General features: G+C 36.7%; 2 protein-coding genes across 2 annotated transcripts in view; both read left to right on the top strand.

Annotated features, from left to right (window-relative positions):
• Nucleotides 1-20,412, top strand: part of LOC140158792 (repulsive guidance molecule A-like) — a 253,981-nt gene that overhangs the window by 83,885 nt on the left and 149,684 nt on the right. The window contains exon 3 of the mRNA XM_072182007.1: nucleotides 9,428-9,492. The gene's annotated coding sequence lies outside the window, so the exon portion shown is untranslated. The remainder of the gene's footprint in view (nucleotides 1-9,427; nucleotides 9,493-20,412) is intronic.
• LOC140159457 (uncharacterized) overlaps nucleotides 1-20,412 on the top strand; it is a 154,376-nt gene that overhangs the window by 94,391 nt on the left and 39,573 nt on the right. The gene's annotated exons all lie outside the window — the stretch shown is intronic.

The following is a 20,412-nucleotide window of genomic DNA, read 5'->3' as shown; positions in this document are numbered from 1 at the left end:
TTTAATATTGGCGGTTATTTTTCACACAGCGGCGTTAACTAGGCATATCCCCATACTTTTAACGTAGGCTATTTGTAGAGGTCACGCGTCAATGGGAAAGAGCACTGTGTATTGTGTATAGGAAAACGGACAGTAACTGCAGTATGTATCGTTAAAAGAATGGGGTGTTACATAATCAATACAAATCCCGCCATATCTTTATTCAGACACGTGATATAAAAAATCCACACACACAATTTGTTCCTTCATTCTGGCCCAAAGTAGACCTTTCCCGGGAGACCTTTATCCCCTCTGCAATTGATCTTTGGATCCTATTTTTTAACAAATTTCACAGCAAGTGCACAATTTGGGGTATGTTTACCGACATTTTTTGCCCAATTTTGCTATTTTTTGCAGACAAAGTAGACCATTTACAGATTTATGGGGGTGCGTTGCCTCACATCCCCCCGTACGGACTTACGTATTTCTAACACCGATAGTAAGTATGTGGATAGCTTTGAGACAAAAAATTGTGTCTTATCCCATAAGACTAGATTATATCTGAATGACTAAACTTATTCTTTATACATACAACACCTTCAATATCTGAGGCAGCTGCCGTCTGGGCAGTAAGATGAATCCTACAGCTAGGGCTGCCAATATTTTAATGTAATTTTCTATGCTTCTAGAGCAGGCTGGTATAGTCTATCAGTCATGTGATGTAGACACAAATAGGCTCCTCCATCTTATGGTCAGCAGCGTACCCACCCTGTCACACAGTTGGTTGCATGCAGTAGGGTGGGGTGTACTCACTATCCCTGTCCCTATTCCAGAATAATACAGAACTATTTTTTATTAAAAAACATTATCCAGTTTTGCCAAATAAAACATATGTGAATCATAAAATATAATCCTTTAGTTAGTTCTAACTGGCAATAAAAGTCAAAATTAAAAATTTGGTCAATTTGTGAAAATAAAAGCCAAAAACATTTTAGGGTGTGTTTCGCATGCTGTGACAAACAGTGCTGACTGTTGATTGGGATGTGGCCCTTTTCAGGAAACTGTTGGTCAAAAAATAATGTATGGAAAAATCATGCAAAATTGCATGTGTTTGGCCCATTATCCCTCAAATTGCAAAACTATTAATTTGACTATTATTGTCAGTTACAGCTAACCAAAGGATTAACATTTAGCTAGGTTTCATTTGGCAAAACAGGATGATATCATTTTAATCCAAAAAAAAGTTCTGTAATTTTCTGGAATAGGAAGTAGTAAAGCAAACTGAGATTGTCCATCAACGGACATGATCTTCACCTTATGGTCTTTGGAGTACCCAGATAGGGGATGGGGAAGTGGGGACCAGGTCAAAGGTCAACTGGGTGATGTGTTGAACCCTTATAGCACAGCTATCAAAGTAAGTAGAAAAATTCAGTTCTTCCATGCTCAAATGATCATTTTCAAGTCTAATTTCGACTGAAGAAAGCTTTTACTTTTCTGTAACCTTAATAGTATTTGGTATGAGTGAAAAGGTGATAACCCAGTTGTCCCCCAGGAAAAAACCCAAAATTGGACCTAAATATACTCAAAAAATTTAAGAAATTATATTGCAGCTTGCACGATTCTGGATGTTCAGCTTTAGTGATCTCTTCTCTCATCCATACACATCAGCTCCTCCATAGGTGTGTATATTTAGGCCTATAGCCAAGAATAACTTGAGGCAAGTTTCATACTAACAATATTCCGTGCAAAGCCTTGGAATCATCATCCTCCTCATGGATGCGGTTGGGTTGCAGGAGCCTGGTTCATATGGTAGGGAAGATGTGTTTTGTAGATAAGACATGTGGTAGGTTTTAAGAACATCTGACCCAAATCAAACTTTAGAGAAGTGAAGTAAATATGATAATGGAAGCTGTAAGTTTCAATGTGCAGATACATGATACTTGTGTTACCGTGGGTTAAACTGTGATGTGTGGGAGTTGAAGGTTTGCTTCTTGGAACTGAGCTGCATGCAATTTGTTCTTGAAGAGATAAACATTTAAATAATGTTCATAAATTGGTGAATTTTGCCATTGTATTCTTTAAATGAGACTGATTTAAGCTTTATGTTGGGTTGTTTTCAAAGTTGTTTCCAAATAAATGAACATACAAGGTTTAATAGGTATTAATTATTCTGGTATAATAAAAAGAAAGGTAAAAACAAATCTATAAGAAACAAAACTGTACTTCCAGCTTTTTTTATTTATTCTTTGAAAAATACCTTGAAGAGCATATTTTGGCACAATTAAGATTGCTCATCAAGAACCTTCTTGAGGGAATTTTTTATTAAAAAGCAAAAAGTTTCTTGAGCCAAAGATTTATTTTCATGCAACCAGTATTTGTGTCCTAGAGCGTGTTTCTACAGAGCCAAATACCGCTTTGGAAACGGTATGGAACCGTTAATCACTCCTGTGGAAACAGCCTCAACGCCTTTTTGCAACGCCTTTTCGCCAACGGAAACCTCGTTGGAGTAGGTTTTTGCCGTTGACGAAGCGGGTAGATTTTCTGTGGAAACAGACCGAAGCGGTAACTTGCCGATTATTGAGCAAAATCAAACAAAATGGCTGTTAATCAACATGTTAGTTGGACAGACGACATGACAAAAACGTTAATAACAGCCTGGGCAACATAACAAGTCCAAACTGTTATGTAAAGCCACAATTTATCCGTGATATGGAAAAACAGAAAAACTCACGGAATTCGGGGTTTGCTCACGGAAATTTGTAAATGCTACAAAATAGTGAAAAACTGTGTAAAATGTAAAACTTTCCTCTTGATTTGCAAAATATAACAAAAAAAAAGTGATTATTTAGCAATAATCAACCATTAAACAATCCATTCTAGCGTTAATTCTAGGCCTACGATGCAATATTCTGGCCATACTACCGTACAAAAATACACTTTTAAAACATGTTTGTCATTCAGATTAAACGGTATGAACACGCTTAGCGGCAAAAACCTGTCTGTGGAAACAGCAGGTTAAACGGTAAGATAACGGTAAGATAGCGTTATCCATTTAGCGGTAACTTAGTGGTGCGCCTGTAGAAACACGCTCTTAAAGTTGTAAGCAGGGGGTTAACCCTTTTTCTGAATTACTTTTTCCAGGAAAATAGTTCTTGCTAAAAACAATTTTGTAGAATGGTTCAATTATATTGAAGAAATATGGCTCAAAGTTGAAAGTCTGTTTCTTGTAACAGTGAAATACTCCTTTTTATGATGTGAAAAAACCCAAAATCCCAATTGATGCAACAAATTAATGGAACAGATAGATCTTTAGGTGTCTTGTAGAATAATAATAATTTCACACTCAGTCATCGCGATCAGTACTGTTACCTTATAATACCATGATGTGCAATTATACTACCCTGCTAGGCCATGTTTCCGGTGAAAGTCAATACCAAATTTGCCAATTATGTCCTGATTGAAGACAATTAATGGGTAAATTCCATGGAATGAAATGAAAACCCGCTAAGGTGGGAAACACTCTGTACCAAGCATCTGGGACAAGTGATATGCCCACCGTGGTGACGATGGCGTGGATGTGTTTTTAAAAATACAACCGTTAGGTTTTGAACCAAATTAGATCAGCTTTAGGTGCAAAATGTACACTGCAAAAACATTACACACATTTTATTCAACTTTGAGTAACAATGCAGAAGTTCAACTGTTGAGCAAATGAAGTTTATGTGTATGATAAGTTGATTCAACTTCACACAACTTTGGCATATGGTAAAATGTTGCTCAATGATGGTTCAACTTTGCTCAACATTTCATTTATCATGCTCAGCAAGTTGAATTTTTGCATATTTACTTAATGTTTTTGCAGTGTAGAAAAATTCTGAACTTGGTATTTATGACATGGTTACTTCTGCAACTTTTGGAAAGAAAGAAGTCAGTGACTAGACCTAGACTGGAAGGGGTATCGTCTGCACAAAAGAAATTATTTTATTCAAATCAAGTTACCCCTGAACTGCATTGCCCCTGGATCCTATACCAGGGGCCCTATGATGGCCCCTGTACCCGGGGTGGCTGGAGGGCGGGGCACTCAACACAAATGACCATACAGGTATGTTCCCCTGGAAAGACCCCCTTTTTGGATTTCTCAGCTCCGAAAGACCCCCTATATTTGAATAAAATTGAGCTCTGAAAAACCCTTGATTTTGATAATTTCAGCTCTAAAAGACCCCAAAATTGCTTATTCCTCATAGTTTTTTTTCAGGCGATTTTCAACCAAAAAGCCAAGAAAGACCCTTGACCCTTGATATTCACTGTTCGCAGCTCCATAAGTCCCCATTTTACTTGTGCACAGCTCCAAAAGACCCCCTTTTACCGGTTTGCCAAGTTTTTTGATGTGCGCCCCGGGCCCTGTACCCCACCAGAGTAACACTATGCTCTCTTTGCTCTGTTTTTCGTTGGGAGAAAAAATTTCTCGGGGTGGGCTATGTCCTGGGACAATGTCCCTGTCTTGGAAGTAGGAAATCAAATGGGGGGGGGGGTAGTGGCAAGTCAACCTGCATATTTCTATACATATTTGTATAGACACAGAAAAAGTACCACTCACATTTGATATTATCGTAATTTATTTCAAGGATAAGATGTTATGCTATAATTCTTATCCTGGCCTACTTATATTTATTCCTATTACAAGTACTATTATCATGATTATAGTAGTGTGATCAATAGGATTATAAGCTTCAATATTATGAAGATTTAAAAAGATTTTAGTTTGATTTGAATTGAGGGCGATTTTGATAAATTGAGTGAATTTTCTAGTCCAATAGTTCAATGAGTTTGATGAATTATATCCAGGTCTAGCCAATTTGTTGGCTAAGGATTTGATTAGATTGATTATGGCACAATAAGAGAAATATACCTGGGAAAAAGTATAGTGGGAAAGTGTTAATGCTTTATATTAAATCTTCAGTTGAGTGCCAAACTGCCACACAAGTGCAATTTTTGCGTGAAATTGAGATTTTGGATGATTGTGAAAATACAGGTAACATGGTAAAGGCACAAATTTTAAGTTATATAACAAGTCTTCAGAGCATTCGGCTTATTAGTTAATTAGATTAATTAAGTGTTATAGTGTCAAACTAGGAAGAAACTAAATTCCTTTTCCAAAAATTAGTGTACTTCAAAACATTCAATGCATAATTATGCAGTGCCACCGATCAGCTGCTTGTCGTGATCTGCATATAGCCAAAAAACAGATTCCCGATTCACAAATGTGGATGGTGAGCACATATTTGCCTAATTTACCTTGTGGCTTATCTCAGCAAAAGATGGTGGCAAGGGTCTATCTCTCATTGCATTATGGGTAAAAACTTTAAAGAATAGAAAACAGGAGTGGATGTTACTCCGTGTTATAAAGTGTGACAGGACTCCTAGGAGTCTGAAATGTTATTAAATAAGGTGAGCAATGGTGAGGGAAGAGGAGCAAAGAGAGAAATAAAGGCTGACATTTGCTGCGATAAAGTGGGACAAGTGAACCAGGAAAGCTGACCTGCTAGCAGCCTGTCTCAGCCATTGAATCAAAGAGGTGTCAGATATGTTTTGTAGAGTTTTATTAGCTGCTGTTATTAAAGCAACATTGTACATGATCCTCTTCAACTATGGTTTAAAATATGTTTAAATTTGCTTACAATATACTATGGGGTGCATTGATGTAGAGGTGCCAAAAGATTACAAACCCAAATCAGAGAAAATCACAGAACAATCACCTGATTAGCCATGAGCATTAAACAGTTAGCTTAGGTGATTAAAAATACTAGATTGAAAATAATTGTCACATGATACACATGGATGGTGACATTACAGTGTGTAGACAGGAAATCTGATAAAGTGACCTTACGGCACAATGGGTGGTCTTCCAGAGCAAGCATGACCAAATTTTGAAGCAAAATTATGAGTTGAAAGAGTTTCCGTTGATAACTTTTCTTTTCCATCGTTTAATATTTTCACGATTTAGTTTTTGATAACATAATTATCAAAAACAGAATCCCCCAATATATAGCAATTTAGCTATAAATTATCAGTAGCATTGATGATATTTTTCTAAAAACCCTCTCTGTTAGCATACAGTGATCCATCACCTGAGTAATAACTTTGTGGTCCTGTAATGGTGGCATCCATGCATGGGTCACATTTGATTATTTTTAATCAATTTAATTTTATTCACCTAAGCTTACTGTTTATTTTTAATTGATTAATTTTATTCACCTATGCTTACTGTTAAAGGTTTGCAGCAGATAAGTTCATCAGGGAAATGAAGTTTTCTAATGTGGGGAATAAATCAATAGGTTTTTACCATTTCAGTGAGCAACATTAAAATATGGCACTTAGCTGGCATTTTAATTGATAACCTTCCCAAATAACTCACTGAGCTTCACTGGAAGGAACCATACTTTTTGGTTCACAAGTTGGCAGGAAAGTTACCAGCCATTTTGAAATTCCTACTCTCTCAATTTTTTTCTCCCCTCTTGCTCCCTCTCACACCCCCTCCCATATGCTTTGCCCCAATAGTATCGACTGCTGTTATTTACATCATAACTTCACAAGGCATAAGTCACCTTTGATAAGAAGTCTGGAACCTAAACAAGTGCAAAGACAGCAGATGTGGAAATGTGTCAGAAACTAGATAGCGTTGACAAATTACATGTTATTGGCGCTAAAGGCCAGTGCTACCAGCTCTGATATCTGGAGGTACAGGAGGTGTCATTCAGGTCTCTTAACATTAAGGCACTCTGAAGATGTGACTGTTGATAGAGAAAAAGTCAGGGTATGCTATTATTGGGACATTCTCTAGAAATTCCTGTGGAATTGGAAGGGGCATTTTTGATAATATTTTATTTCATTTTAATACCAGCATTAATATTGAAAAGGCACCATTTAAATTAACCAATTTCGAAGGTCTGTTGTTTTTAAAAGACTTGTAAACATATAGAAACTTCTCAAATTTAGTTTTGCCCCTCTTTTCCCATGTAAAAATGTGACAGTTGTGATCTAAGGAGAATAGAAACATAAAAACACAGACAAAACAGAGGGACTTGAAAAAGTAACTGAACACTGACGTAAAGATGATACACAAATTAGTGTATACATAGGTAAAAGACAGTACCCCCCCCCCCCAAAAAAAAACATAAGTCCATCTCAAATAAGCCAATGTGACTATTATTACTATTACCGGTATTATTTATTATTAATCAACACTTATATGGCGCTCTAAACAATGAGCACAGCGCCTTACAAAATATACAGGCAAAAATGTATCAAGAAACAAATACAACCAACATTAATATAAATGTGACAGACACTGCCTCCCTCAACTGGATAGGCAACTCATTACAGAGCCGTGGAGAGGCAACAGCAAATGAATGATCACCAGCTCTCTTATTTGATCGTGGAACCAAGAACCTTGTTGTATCTGAAGAGGAGCGTAGTCTGGGCCTATTTTCGTGCAATACCGTGTCTCTGAGCAAGCAGCAAGGTAAGCAGGTCACATAAATATAGTGGAGCGACATTCATCAAACACTTATAGACATACAACAATATTTTAAACTGTATTCTATCCTTCACTTGAAGCCAATGCAAGGAGTTCAGGAGATCTGCAGAGCACCTGTCCCGTCCACAAGCAAAAACTAGCCTGGCCGCCCTATTCTGGACACGTTGAAGCAGTTTGAGGTCAAATTTAACACTATACATACATGTAGAATTTTACCAACATTTTGAATAATGCATAAAAACGTACTTTAATTAGGTCTTCATTTTGTTAATTGTGCAACTTTTCCACCCCTGTGTTGTACAAGTGTGATGTGTGACACTGATGTGCCAAAGACCATTTACCATTTCAGTTAGAAACCTGGTTCTTTGGACCTTTTGTTGTAACTTCAAAAAAATGCCTAGAATTTGAATGTGACAAAATCTGATAACCTGATCATTGCTACCTGAAGTTCCTGCACTGCAAATGTTTTACAAAGTTGTGTTGACAATAATTAAAAGAATATTAGAGGCAGTACAGGGATGGGTTGTACTATCGCGGCTTACAATGATAAAAGAAAGATAATCGCAAATAAACAAGATAATCTAAAGACAGTTCCAACCAGGTCACATCAATACAAATCATGATAAAGTGTGAAGTCAGATATATATCAAGAAGAGATGGTTAGTATTGATGAATGTGTCACTTGGATGATAACACCAAGGATATGTACATGATAAATGTTCATGCGCAGTATGATTACCTTTGCTCAGATTTGCCATTACATGGAAGTAAGAGAGACTTTATTTAATTTGTATTCCTCTGTTGGTATATTGGTTCATTCCTTCATTTGGTATTTGGTATGGCCTGATCGAGGCTATGTCTAAGGGCTAAGGGGCAGCTTCCCCTAACATCTCTCCCCCCTCCCTCCTTCTCTTTAGCCTCAATCCCCAGTGGGAAGCTGGCCACCATGATTTTTAGTCATCTTTGCCCCATTTTTTTTGTAAATCCCCTTGCCTCCCTTTGCTTCCCCTCTGAAAAATCCTAGCAGAGTCTATCCACCTTCTGCCACTGGCTACAGGCCTACAACTAACAATTCATCATGGGGGAAGGGGTCTTATATATCAGTTAGGTTCCCATGCTAGGAAAAAAACAGGGTGGGGTCATTTTTGTGTAAGAGCAGGGCATCCGGACTAACTTTCCAACTTTGGCTATTATGAAAAGACAAGAACAGGAAAAAGGAAAATCATGTCAAAGATATGCATGTTCTGGATTGGAGTGCTTCCGCCGGCTCTGAAATGAATATAAAGACGGTTATAATCAATTTTGAAAATTAGGTTTCGCAGTCGATAGGTAGCACAATTGTTCAGGTTACCATGAATAAATGCAAAGCATGCACTGCCTACGTGTGTGAGTTGCACCTGCATTGATTGGGGCCGAGTTTGAGCAATGTGGAGGAAAGGTTTAAAGGTGCATTTCATGATTATGGTGAGATGTTGATAACATTATGATCAAAGTGGGCATTAGGAGTTTTGATGGGGAAAGAAGGGGTAAACTTTGTAACAAAACTTGATATGTGTATAGGGATTCATTGATCATTTGTTTTGTTCCTTATGACTTACAAACCTCTAAGAAAAAAGGTTCTAAGCATAGATCTTCAAAAGGTTCTTGAGCAGTCCTTCCTGTATGTAGAACCTTAAATGGATCGCCAAAGAACCAAAAAAGGTTCTGGGCATGCCATAAAGAACCATTAAGACCTGGAAAAGGGTTCTGATAAGGCCAGAAAGAACCATTTTGAAGTTCCCTTTTAAGAACTCTTGAGGGTTCTTCGTACAGAACAGTCAACATGGTCAAGAACCTTTTTTCTAAGAGTGAAGAAGATGATTCTCACAATTTAGTAACACACATTCTTAATTTCTATTGTTGTCTTCACAGGTGGACCTTGATAAGCTTTGATACTTAAAAGTGTACCACCGTCAGTCTGCAATAAACCAGTTTTCGTAAGTAAAACATGACGAATGTCCGATGTATAAAAATTATCTTCATAGATTTGTTTTTATAACATGTAAAAAAATCTGAGACAAATGCAACATTTCATAGATATAGGTTAATTCTAATGAACAAAACTAGCAGATGTACATCATATTGCTATATTAACATGATTAATGTTAGTTACCATGGTAACCACATATCAGGTGTATTGTAATCCATAGACTGTGTAATCATGCCCTACTTATTCCAATTGATTAGACCTAAAGTCATGTTATTTATTTCACTGTATTCAGCTGGAACATTATTACCATTAATGTTTGCCAACAAAATTATGTTATTATTACTTTTCTGCAGAAATGTGAGCAAATAATTATTTTCAAAATGTGTGCCTTATGCCTTACCTTGTCACAGACTAGTAAACTGTTCACATGGTAAACTGTAGAACTGCAGGTTACAGTTCCTCACGCCCAGGGGAGGGGAGGGGTGCACGAAGCACCTGGTGAAGGGGCTGGTGGATTTTGTAATGTCAGAGAGGGCCTGTCATGGTCCCCTATGCACTGAATAAGTGCTAGGTAAACTGGACTTAATAGAGCCAACATATATAGCATGTTTCTAGTGATCATCTGGAATTTTTCCATTGAAATTGTTCACAGGTAATAGCAGAGAAAGATCCGAGTATAGTTCACTCTAATCAAGTTGGCATGATCACTTAAATTTGGCACTCTAGTTGCTCCTCTTCCCCAACTAGGTCTACCTCACATAATAAAGAGCAATATCAGGATTTATTATTTGGAATCATTTCTGAAAACTGGTAAAAATGTGTACAAATTTCTTTTTTATGCATGGAAAGGAATGATAGTGTTTTCTTAGTATGGATCATCAGTCTAAAGCGCTTCAGACTCCAGTATTATCGTACAATATTGTATGTACAATATATGCGTTATTTAATCTATTGCCATTCTATTTCCAGTAATGTTTAAGTTCTAACGAATGTTTGATGACGAAAAATCGATAATATGTTAAATACAATATCTAGCAGAAATATATTATCGATTTTACGTCATCAAACATTCGTTAGAACTTAAACATTACTGGAAATAGAATGGCAATAGATTAAATAACGTACATATTTGTACATACAATATTGTACGTATAATAAAAATCTGTATACTGCTTAAGAAAAGAAAACAGAATCCTTCAGGAGCTATAACCACCCCTGGCCCAGATCCCACATCATTTATAGCTCAACAGCTCTCAACCAAGTCTTTGGTGAAGACTAAAGCCTCATTTCATTATTAACGCATCACACCTACACAAAACAGGCAACACAGTGCCTACAAAAGGCCTCACAGGTTGCCTATTCAAGTGAATTGGCCCAAAATAAATGCCCTTTTCTTGACGTTAATCAGCCGCAAAATCAAATCAAAACACATCGATGGGCAAGTTTTAATTATGCGATTATGCAGAGTTGCTGAATTGTAAGAAGAAAGGAATGAGAACAGGGATCATATGAAAACAGTGCAAGGCTTTCTTCTCTGTAAGGTATTAACAAATTTTAAGAGTTAACGAGTTTTAACGAATTAAGATGTCATTGTAGATTACTCATGGTTTTGCAAAGTTAATTTCTTTTCTAAAGAGCGTGTAATTGTTATGAGGGATTTCTATTTTCATATCTTGAATGAGGTTTTTGTTCTGTCAAAAAGCAGTTATTGAAAGAATTAGTTTGAAAGTTCAATCAGTAAAGTACATGTTTCATGCAAAATGTGGGCAATTTTTTATTTTTACTTTTATTTTCCAAGAGAATCAGGGACCTGCTGCCAAAATTGATCTCAAAATCAAACTGGCTCTCTGCGCTAAAATTGTTTTATAGTGCATGTAGTGGGTTGTTATTGTTTAGTGAGAAAGAATAATTTTATTTGAAAGGGGAAGGATAGAGTCAGATTTTCAATCAAAAGCATTCATAAAAAGGGAGGGCAAGTTGAAAAACCAGGACGAAATATTTATGTATACGTTTGGTGAAATGTGATGATGTATTGTATAATGCATGCCCTGGTATATCTAGGTTGCAGTATATAGATACTGGTTACAGTTGCAAAGAAACTGCACATCATGTGGGATGAAAAGATGAAGAGAAAGAATAAAGTCAATAGACTAAGAAATCTATGACGACACCAAAATGAGTTAAAAACATTGTAAGAATTGTGGCCACTTGCTCATGGCTATAGAATTTTTATCCAGAATCAAGCACCCTGTGTGGACTGGACCCATGATACACACTATGTGTACGTACATGCATTTGTAAAGACATGCAAGTGTTGACCTTGATCTGACTTTTTACCACCTAAATGGGGATACACCTCCAACCGAGGATGTCCGCAGTTGACAGAATCAGCCAAAATGTACAGCAGTGTGTAATTTGCCAAGCCAATGTCCATGTTTGTTAGAGTGGTACCTCCTTGGTATGTTAACAGTCTGGTGTGTCCGGTTTGTGTCCTAGGTTGGGCGGTTAATTTTGGTCTGTGAGGGCATAGACTGGACAATAATCTACAATTTATGGTGGGGGGTCCACAGTTGGTTGGGTATTTTCCAGTCAAATAAAAGGTCCATGGTTGCAGGCCTTTACAAGTAGGGACTTGTTGGGGGAGGGAGGGGTGTGTGCATTCTATGTGCAAGAGACTGTGTGTTGAATGTGTCATGTGCCTCAAGTCTATAGGCACCCTGTGATAGGCACATACCTTGGTTTTGGTGCATTCATGTGTGCCTGGTATGGATTCAAGGAAGGCCCCTGTCATACAACATGATTGAGTCATTCAATATTTTATTTATTCTACACATTTGCTTCATTTATTTTGGTTCAAACCCTCAACCCAAATATTGGAAGCCTTGACAACCTAAATCCTTCAAATATATTATTAAATCATCACCTTTCATTAAATTTTACCATTCAACTCACACATTCCACAACAAATATAACACAAAGGATATTTTCCCTCCATTTCTTACACCTCAATGCCTTCCAATGGTTGCTATTATGATGTGTGTGTTTTCTCCTGAGCAACGAGGGGAATGCGGTATCGTTTGAAACAAGTTCAAGTCAAAGTAGTTCTTTTCTTTTACGGTGACTGCAGTGGTCTTAAAGCTCACACGATTAGTTTAAAGGTGATCATAAACTTCACACCTTTTATTCAGTGTTTTATTGATTTGTTGTCCGCATACTATTCACTTATTAAACAAATGACACGCTCTTTTCAAACAATGCTCTGTTGGGCGATTTATTTTATTGACCATTTTATGATGAATGCATAGTACCAAACTGTATAGTTGAGTTTTATGGTAGATGATACTACCTCTAGAGCTAGTCATGGCAAAATCCCAAACAGTCTCCCCAACTAGTCAAGTATCAATAGCCATAAGTGACCAGCCTGAGCCACAGCCATGCATAGGTTTTGTGCTGACGCGCTCTCGCACTTCGCGCTCACAATTTCCCGATCAGAGGGAACTGGACCATCGACCAGTTTTAAGTGGATACCAGAATCACTCACTTCTTACAAGAATGCTACCTTTACTTTGCACAGACCATGCCTGTAGGTCTATTTAGATTGTGAATATTCTCTATCATTGAAAGTATTCAAGACAATTGGGTTTTTTTCATAGTCTCAGGTCTCACAAACTTGAATGGATTTTGTACCCTGTTTTAGTCAGGAAACATGAAAAGAAAAAGAAAGTGGACTAAAAATGCACTGAATTAAAAAGAAATCCCCATGGCACAGAGCTTTTTGAATAACAAGAAAAAAGATAGCATATAGCTTGTCGCCAAATGTTTGTGAGATGAACTTTTGGTCTATGAACTTGAACTTCTCACCAAATAGTGTAAATGTTGTCATACTTATTGATGTCTGTGATTAGCTCTTGGGGTAGGTAACTGACTAACTGTTAACTCTAATTATTATGGTCCTTGATTATCTGAATCATGATCCTAATTATTGTTTACTGCCCTCATTGTTGAGAATTGATCAGCGTTGCAACCTGCAGTCACAGCCAGGGGCTTGGAGGAGGGAAAGTTGAAAATGTATTACCATATTTAGGGCCTACTATATTAAACGCTGCCCACATTTTTTCAAAGAAAAAGTGTCCGAAATGCAGAAATTTCATGCATGTAAGCATTGTAAGTAAGCTTAAAACTGGCATGTCATGATCGTGAAATTACATGGACAAATCCTATTCTAACTCAACATGCTCAAGTTGCATTTCCGTCCAATACATGTGGTATTTAATGTTGTCAATATTGGGTTTTGCCTTGCATATGCTGAATGGGGGGGGGGGGTCAGTGATCTAACCAGAATTTCAAATTTGCCTGTCAACATCCTCTATGGCATGGGCGTCAATCGGAGGTGGAGGGGGGGTGGGCACTTTTTGGCAAATGACCCATTTTTGTTCTTTTCAGCTACTTTTAAACAATTTTGGCTGGATGTCCCCCCCCCCCCACATTTCAAGCCGGATTGGCACTAAATTAAAATGCTCTATGTGGTATCCGGAATAACCGAGTTGCTTTGTTCACACAATTAGCTAAATGGAATCTCTTTATACCTGAGATGTATTTTGTGGTTAGCATTCATTTTCTAGGTTATCATTAGTTATCAAAGAAGATATGTTACACTTCCCATAATGCACTGCTTCCATTTCAATTTTCTGTACTGATTTGCTATCCAGTACAACATGGGTCATCTATGGAGAAAGGGTACCGCAATAAACATAATTACATCCAGAGCTTGTACATTATGTTTAGTTCATGACTACCAATCCATATTTAGCCAGTCTATTCACAACATGAAAACAAATGGAACCTGTACAAAGTAATACTAGTGTCATGTGATGAAATGAGATGATGAACCATGTTGCAAAGGATTCTGGGAAGGGTAAGATTTTTCTGATTAGTGAGTGGCATATCAGTATTAAACAAAACACCATTTCATAAATGGATGTACACAATTCATTGTTTAACTTTATTTGCTGATAATTTATGAACAAGTTGACTTTATGTTGATTAAATTAGATCCCATTCAAGTTGACTAGATATTAATAGATATTTTATAGGATTCAACCCAATCAATGAGTGATTATCAGGACACTGACATGGTGATATGAAGAGAATGACAAAAGAGAAACCTGTTGTAGTGTGATAACACACTTTCTTCCATTCATTGCAGTGTTTATAGTTTGTAATTACATTCTCAGGGTGATAAGATAAAGATAGATACAGGATGGTAATTTTTACATCAACAACCTGTTCTTTCTTGAAACAGGTAAATAAACATTGAATTGAAAAAGAGGAGCCGGGAGAGGAGTTAAAACATTTAGCTTATATGTGACGTGTCATGTCAAAAGGAGACACTTTTGGGCAGGTTATCAATTTTGAGGTTTTTACATATCTTAGATATACAGATATTTTGCTCCACAACGCCGTTTTCCCCAATGAAATTGGACATTCCTTAGCGAAGATATTGAGTTTGTAAGTTATGGTATAAAATTGGAAATTGAGATATCGGCCTTTAAAAATATTATTATTTATTTACCCTGGTCCTTCCCAGATGGCCTCAATTTTTTAAGTTAGATGGCAGATTCCGGGGAAATATCTGGGGGGTGGACAAATTTTGTATGGGTTTATGAAGAAAATGTTGAGAGTAGGAATTACCTTGAAAAATGTCTCAAAAAATACAAGATGCCAGTTACATTCCGGTCTGAAACTATCAGACAATATTTTTAACATTAATAACAACACAAATTCGCAAAAAACCCAAATTGTGAAAAAATCACCCCCGGGCAGATTTTTTGCTATTTCTCCATTTGTGCTATTTCTCCATTTGCTATCCTGCCCAAAAGTGTCTCCTTTTGACATGACATGTCACATATAAGATAAAGTAGATAACTTGGTCGCACTGTATTGAGTGTATTCACACATTTCTCACTGTGTACCTGTGTACGCTGCCTTGCCATGATCGTGAAGCCAGAGCATGATTACAAATTTAAACCACAGATATTGGAACAACCAGGACCCTAGGTTTACCAGTCTTTACAGACCTGTTATGATCAGATGGATGTTTGAATATTTATTTTGTGGACTCAGACCTGTAGCCAGAGGAGGTGCACCTTAAAAACAATCTTCAGAAAAAATTATACTTTCTCATGTTTTAATAACTTTTCAAATTAGCACAAAAAATTCAATATTATACTTTTTCATATGTGATGCGATTTAATTGCTCATCTTCGGAACTAGCTGTTCAATTTCAATGGAGTTTTCTGCAAAATGTAGCTTTAAATGCTTTTACTACCCCATAAGAAACTGGAAATTGAATATTTCGAGTTCCGACTGATTTTGCTTGATCGCATCACATATGAATTTATTTAGGAAAAGGTCCACTTTTTGGAAATTTTGGAAAATTTCTAACAAAAATTCCTGGCTACAGGCCTGTGCAGATTTCAGGTTTGATAATAATAATAATAATCTTTTTTTTGTGTCAATCATAAGCCGAACAAACTATAGTATTCTGTTTAATACTATCTAACTGAAGACATGCAAATTAAATTTGTTTCGCATTATTGTGGATGAAGATAAGTTTTCACTGGGCAAGTGTGGACTGGCCTACACCCTTACCCTAACTGTGGAAATTACTTAATGCATTTAAATGCTGTTTTTGTGATCTTGTACAGTGTACGTTTGTATTTATATAGAGATTTCTTATGCATGTGTTCTAACGTTTGCTGGTGTTTACAAAATTGAAAGCACACATAGCTTAGGAGAACTTGTACTCTTGGCTATAATCTCAATACTTCTAATAGCTTGATGGATGGTTGGATCATGACTGCCAGCCAGGCCGTGGGTGAAGAGTGGGCGAACTGTGGATCCAGGTCTGATGTGGACTGATGCATTTAAGTGGTTAAGTACTTGGAGTCCCTGTCCAGGTGTTTGCACATTGGTACAAAGGTGTAAAAGAACTTATGAAAGACCGCTTGTTGATAACGTGTGTAAACAGACAAGGTGTGGACACAGACACATGCATTCCCATACAATAAACGTGTGTGTTCGTTACCAGACTTTGACTGCTAGAGATAAGGGAGTGGTCACATATTTAGCAACATCATGAAGCATCGGTGATATAGGTGACAGCAATGGAGGGTGATTAAAGGGGGCATTTTCATAGACACTCTAAAGAGGTCCCATGCGTGGCTTTTTATCGCTTGAATTCAATAAGTGTTCCATGCCATAGTGCACTAAGCTTTTAAGGGAAAGTTTTGTTTTTAAAATCTGCTTTCTCCTTGGCTCATCTGTAGAAAAGCGGGCAAATGAACTAGGGGGTAATCAGTACAAATGACCATACATGGATGTGCCGCAAACATTTTTATCATTTTCGGTCTTTTGGTATATCAATGACCCCTTTTTCTAGGCCAATTTTGGTATGTGGATGGGTCCTTTTTTCAAAATTTTCTCAATTATATTCGGAAAATATTTGAAATTTCCCCAAAATTTTGGGCAAAATTTGTACATTACATTTGGCCAACAAATCTGACTTTTGGAATATCAATGGGTCCAAATTTCTTGAAAAATTGGTATATTGAATGATGGGTCCACTTTCAAATTCTAAGTGGCACACCCCTATCAAAACCAAACTTGAGCACCCCAGCTTTTCCCTGGGCAAATGAACCTCGGAACCTATAGATACCTGGCAAGCTGCTTGGCCTGCAATAGCCCAGGGTAAGGCAGACCTTAAACTAAGTCAATTTTTTTCCAGGTCTTAGGTTTTTTTCTTATGAAGTTGATAGACATGGTGTGTACAAAATAAACACTTGACTAACCTGTCTAATTTTGGGGCCAGTTGTAAGGAAAATATTATCATAGATGATAATTTTGTGTCCATTGATTATTGAGTTCTTGCCAAGGTTTATGTCCTTCGTGAGAGTCCAATGACCAGTCCCTAATGCAAACTAAAGTATGATGCCAACAGTCAAATGCTACTTTTATACCTTTTAGAGATTACATGTTAAATTTATATAACATGATGTTATGTAGACTATTGTATTATTTGAATTTCCACGTTTTATATCGTAAGATGGTGGAATTTGATAGACAACATGAAGGTGACTCTATTACAAAATATTCTCCGTCATATAATATGTCATTAATACGTGAACCATTCAACAGTTATTTTGTTGGTGGAAAGTTTTGCCAGGAGGGTGCATTTGCATACACCTGCAACACAGCAAACACAAAATATTTTCACAACATTTTCAAAACATTTTTAAAAGTGACCACAAACCATTGCGACCGAATGTAATAAGTGTTGAAAAGTGTTGAAAAAGTGTTGAAAAAGTATTTTATAACATTTGCTAAAAAGTGCAAAATAACTTTTTTGAAACTTTTTCTTTTTGACATAGCGGTGTGGTGAAGATTCACTGAGGCTGTTTAGATCTCTGGTGCAGTCAACTGGTCTGTTCATTTCATTACTGGCTACATTAGAATAACAGAGCAGGGGAAAACAAAGACCTTGTAGTCAGTTCCAATCAGGATGATACCTGACACCTATGTAGAGAAAAGTATGAAACACAATGATAAAATTAAGAAGATAAAGAAGACTAACATACATCTGAAAAGTAGCAGTTCTGCTCAAAAATTGTAACTTTTATGGTAGAATTCAAGGAAGTCCAATGTACCCAACAATATATGAGCCAACAAGTTGAACATATTTGCACTGATAACTCAAAATAAATACAACTGATTACTAAATAAAGATGATCAGATAGCAAAATGTTTGGGTTTATCTAAAACCTAGAATTCAAAGTCCACAATGAATATACCTGAAACATGTAATTTGTTAATTGGCTTACTAGGGCTGTTGCATATGGTAGTAGAAGTGAAAGAATTGTATTTTCTTTGTTTTTTACCAAATTTGCATGATTAAAGTGATGCAGTGAAGACCACTGAGAACTGGTCTGTGTTCAGGGACTACAAGAATATTCAACTTAAGTTAGAATAATGATTGGCTCTGTTTTTAGGAAATCACTGTGCAAAGAAGCATTTTATATTCTTATACCTAAGTGGTCAGACAAATTGTTGTGGCAGATCTGATCCAATCAGGCTCACACAGCAATAATGAAACAGGAAAAAAACCAATAAGAATATGTACATATAAAAGGTTCATAACTTTGCAATCAAACATTCAAGTTACCCGGGATTCAACATCAGTAAGTGTAGATACTGAATGGTGCCCGGGGGGGTCACTCCCATTGTGGCCTGTACACCATCCGCGATAATCAACTTTTGAAAAGCACCCTAAACAAGGATTTAACCCTTGGCTAAAACGACACCCTAAACAAGGATTTCATTCCTAACATCAACTTTCATACCCTAAATTTCATTTCCGCATATTTAGAAATTGCAATTTTGCTACCCTTTTTTCCATTTTTTAATGTTTTTGACACTCTAAACGCGATCCGCGCGTATCATGCCTACCAACGAAAAACTCCCCTTTTTACGCGTTTTCATTATCGCGGATGGTGTACAGGCCACAATGGGAGTGACCCCCCCGGGGAATGGTGGTAACTCAATTTTCAACATTTCCAACTTTGGCTTGAGTGGATCAGATCAGGTCGGCTATTTGCGGCCTTTGTCTACCAGCAAATGCAGATGAATCACATTCTGTGAATAATTAGCTCTCAGAATTCATTTCCCAACATTTGACCCACTGCACCAAATCTTATCACAAATGGAAAAACATACATCCCAATCACATCTATGCACGGCAGGTGAATATTTGTACAAGAGATAAAACATGATAAAATAATATACAAAATAACATCATTTATTACCCAATGACATGTTGTTACAGTCACACCTTGAGAGTGTTATCTCTTCCGATATCGAATTCAAATGGAACAAATTGATAACGCTATAAATCCTTTTAGAGTGATTGTCCAGCAATGGTTTTTACCATCCATCTTTTCAGCCTACATGCACTATAAGCTATAAAATGGCATAACCAGGGAGACATTTACCCTGGTCCTTACCCAGATGGCCTCAATTTCTCAAGTTAGATGGCAGATTCTGAGATATATTGGGGGGGGGACAAATTTTGTGTGTGTTTATGAAGAAAATTACATTTTCAGACACATGGTCAGCCCTGTGTAATTGCCATTGGTGTTATACTTTGTATTCAAATATTTTGATTTTGAAAATTGTTGGTAAGTTTGACCTAAAACACCATAAATAATATTTATCCTATGAAATTTTATTAGAAATCTAACCACACCACATGTCACACAATTACAACCTTTTGAGGTGGTCCAAGGCACCAATATCAAATTGCCTACACATTCCCTTTTAAGGGAGTTTTTGTCAACACCTGAGAACTTTATCTGTTTCTTGATATCAATATTAGACTAATATTAAAGGAGTATTTCGTGATCCTAGCATCCTCTATTTATGTCATTTTTCATTAGATATCCACGAAAAAAACCTATTCCCAAAATTTCAGTTGCTTCCGATTTTATGTTCATGAGTTATGCATGATTATGTGTATTACACTGCTCCATAGACAATGCGTTGTAATTTCGTTCTGGTGCACCAGAACGAAATTCAAATTTCACGATATCTTTGCTAAACGAATTAATCTGCAAGAAATATTTTGTACATAAACATTATGTAGCCAGAGGTTTCCAGTGATATAAAAATCTCAACTTTTTTGAGAAAAGTGGGGGATGAGGCTGTGGATCACGAAATGCCCCTTTAATGCTGAATGCTATTCCTATTTACTGCATATTCTCTGTTAAACATCCAATTTTTGTGACATTTTTGAAAGAGGGTGCATTTATTAGAAGTCTTTTTACAACAATAATTTCCGAAAAAGTCATTAGGTTGTAATAGGTAAGCTTAAAAA

The sequence above is a fragment of the Amphiura filiformis genome, chromosome 8 (genome assembly GCF_039555335.1).
Source record: "Amphiura filiformis chromosome 8, Afil_fr2py, whole genome shotgun sequence".
In the NCBI taxonomy this organism is placed as follows: Eukaryota; Metazoa; Echinodermata; class Ophiuroidea; order Amphilepidida; family Amphiuridae; genus Amphiura; species Amphiura filiformis.
This window is presented reverse-complemented; position numbering and strand designations above follow the sequence as displayed.